This window comes from Mchenga conophoros, linkage group LG7, assembly GCF_057382185.1.
Source record: "Mchenga conophoros isolate Kocher_MC1m ecotype Shallow Benthic linkage group LG7, M_conophoros_male_GT1.1, whole genome shotgun sequence".
Taxonomy (NCBI): Eukaryota; Metazoa; Chordata; class Actinopteri; order Cichliformes; family Cichlidae; genus Mchenga; species Mchenga conophoros.
In genome coordinates, this window is record NC_140532.1 from 37237656 (window position 1) to 37240953 (window position 3298).

Below are 3298 nucleotides of genomic sequence, written 5' to 3' on the forward strand. Positions count from 1 at the left end.
CTTCTCTCTCGCTCTCGCTCTGTCTCGCTTTTTTTTTTTTTTTCAAATAAGCTATGGCCTACCTCTTACACAGTTTTGCCTTTTGTCCTCTGCTATTGTATGGCATGCCATTTCACTATTGAAACCACTAAAATACTGTATTTTCCTAATTTAAATCTGAAATAGATCGGTCTGTCCTAATCAGGTGTCATGTTAATGTACCCAAACTTAAGTGATTTAATCCCTTTTCAAACAAATGGGAATGATTAAAGATGGCAAATTATTAAATGTTACTAAATTATACTCTGGCACTATAATAGATTCATTACCGCTATTGGTAATAGAGAAAAGGCTTTTTCTGTCATCTCTGCTCAAGCCTCTGATTAGTGCTCTCCCATCCCAGTTATAGAAGACGTTTTTCTAATCATTTTGGGATTTTGTTTGCAAAGACAAATTCTGTTAAAAGTTGTTCACATGTACTTAGGCATTCACTTTGAGTTAAATGACACTCTTAAAACTAGCATTGCCCACTCAGTGTTTTTCTTGCATTTCTGCTGCTGTATGCATCAAACGCTTAGCAAGGTCACCTGCCAAAGACTCCAGTCTTGTTCCTAATTCCAACTTTGCCTATGCCAGCATTCTACAAGTGAGTTTGTAAGAAGTCAAATATTATAGTAACAATGTAACCACAGGACCTGATGTGGCAGTTGCTGTAAACTAAGCTAAAGCAGCTAAAGATTTGCAGAAATTGGACAATACAACAAACAAAGATCTGAACCATACCAGCAAATCTTCAACACAATGGCTGAAATGCTGTACCGGGACCTTGAGAGAGCTGTGCATAAATGAATTTCCACAAACCTCAATGAACAAAGGAAAAAGGGTCAAAGAATGACCAGAATTCCTCCACAACGATCAAAGAGACTGATAAATTCATACAGAATACAGTTGCTTATTGCTCTTAAATGTGATTATACAAGCTATTGAATAATAGGTTGTATGCATAATGTCCAGGGAAACCTTGTTTTCACATGACTGTGTAGAATGTGAACTATAACATTAAAGAGTATAAGGGCTGCTGCTTCTCTAAAAACAAATGCTACACTTAATATGAGCAAGTGCTTTGCATGCATATAACTCAAGTAGCACAATGGCACTCCATAATGCTAGTGTAGTCAGGCAGATTAGCCAGAACATTTTGTAAGTAAAGTTGTGTGTAAATATAGTGTATATTTTTTTAAATTGTTATGGATCAGTTACAACAAATTCACAACCAAAAGCTTTAACGTTGTGATGTATTTGGCTTTAAATATGGTGTTTGTTCAATTTTACAGGTCTCCCTGTTTGACTTTATAGTATGTTGATTTGGTCTACCAGAATGTTTTGGCTTTCTTTCTTTCTGCTTGTATCCTCATGAATACAAAATGCTTGGAGAGCAATTCCACTTTTAGTAGCATGTAAAGAAAATAAACCCATTTCTACACAGACTTACAGTACAATCACCTACATCCTATTTCTTGCGGTATGCGTGTTTGTTTTTTTTTTACTTCTACATAGTAACTTTTAGACTAATTGCCAGTGTTTGTTAAAGTGTTATTCATAGGAATTAAATTGTCATACAGTATGTCCCCATGTGTACACTACTTGTAAAAGTCCTAATTATCACAGTAGCCAGCTGTAGTTTACTTGAGTGAATGGCAGGGGAAATACAGAGAGGTTTTCTCTCCGATGAAGTTTTATTTTCTTCTCTCCTACCCCTCTGGGGATGTGGAGGTGTTCTTTTTGTTGCTGTGCATCGTTTTGCTATGTATTGTACAGTGACTGTTATTTTATTTATTTATTTAATTTTTCTCTTGCACATTTGTCAGGCAAGCAGAAATGCTTGCTTTCAGTAGGCGTAAATGCTAAGGAATGTACACCCAGAAGTCTCTCTTTCTCTCACTCTCTCTCACTCTCTCACACACACACACACACACACACACACACACACACACACACCAAAAACAAACAAAAAACCCATGCCTGCTTCTTTAACTGGCTGGTTTTGAGATTAAATTTGCTAAATACTTTACACTGTGAGAAAATAAATAGGTAAATACATAAAATAAGGGCTAGAATGTCTTGCTGTTGAAATCCATTGTGTACAGAAGTGTGCTGGCAGATGATTGTGGATACTCATTTATTTATAGTATAAAAGAGTTGTGTTTATTGTTTGAATTTTATTTTGTGTAGATTAATGGTAATGGCTTCATAGGAGCACAGTCATGCTTGTTAGGTTGGAGTGATTCTAAACTGACGGTAGGTATGAATGTGAGAGTATGTGTCTCTGTATTAGTCTTGTGATAGACTGTGACCTCTCTAGGGTGCACTCCAGCTTTCGCCCTATGTCAGCTAAGATAGATCTAACCCTTCTATGACCCTAAGTTTGATGAACAGTTAGGAAAATGGAGAAGAATAACATTTAGGGAAATACACTTGACTACAGTGCGTGAAATAGATACATAATTTAACAATTCATCCATAACAAAAATGTAACTTGTCTAGAGATTTAAGATCATGACTCATGCTGGCATTTATTATCCCTAGAAGAGGAATAAAGTTTTTTTTAGCAGCATTGCCTATGAAAAATATGATCTGTAACCATGATGAAAGTGTTTTACAATTGTCATTTAAAAAAAAAAAAAAATCATAGCTGCACCAAAGCCCAGGTGTTCCTATTACAAATATATCATATATATGTCACACCAAGAAAAATGAAGGTTGTAAGAAAAATATAGTAATGATAATTACTACATCATCATTAATATGACCATTTATTCAGAACTGAAGAGATAAAAAAAATAATAAGATAGCGTCGTATGCAAAACACTGCACAGCATCTGCATATAAACTGTCCAATGTGATGTATGATCTAAAAAGATGCAACACAGTAGGTTGAGTGGATAAAGATTTTTTTTCTAAATGTTATTTATACATAAGACCTAAGTCCTTCCATTTTCTTGCTCTTACTCAATACAGTGTATCTATAAACCTATCCTTGTAAATGTCATTCTTTAGGGATTTTGAACTCTCCTGATAGGTGCAAGCATTAACACAAACCAAGAACACGAAGGCCACAGCCTTCTGTATTATCTCCCTCTCACAGAGTAAGGACGCAGGACATTAATCACTGCAAAGTCACACTTGACCACGTGTGCACACACGCACACACACACTTGTCCTTCAGAGCGAGAGCTGATTTAGGTAAACATATGTAACCATGGTCTCAGTCACTATTAGTATTTGTTCAACTGATTTGACCTTTTTGACAGAGCATCAT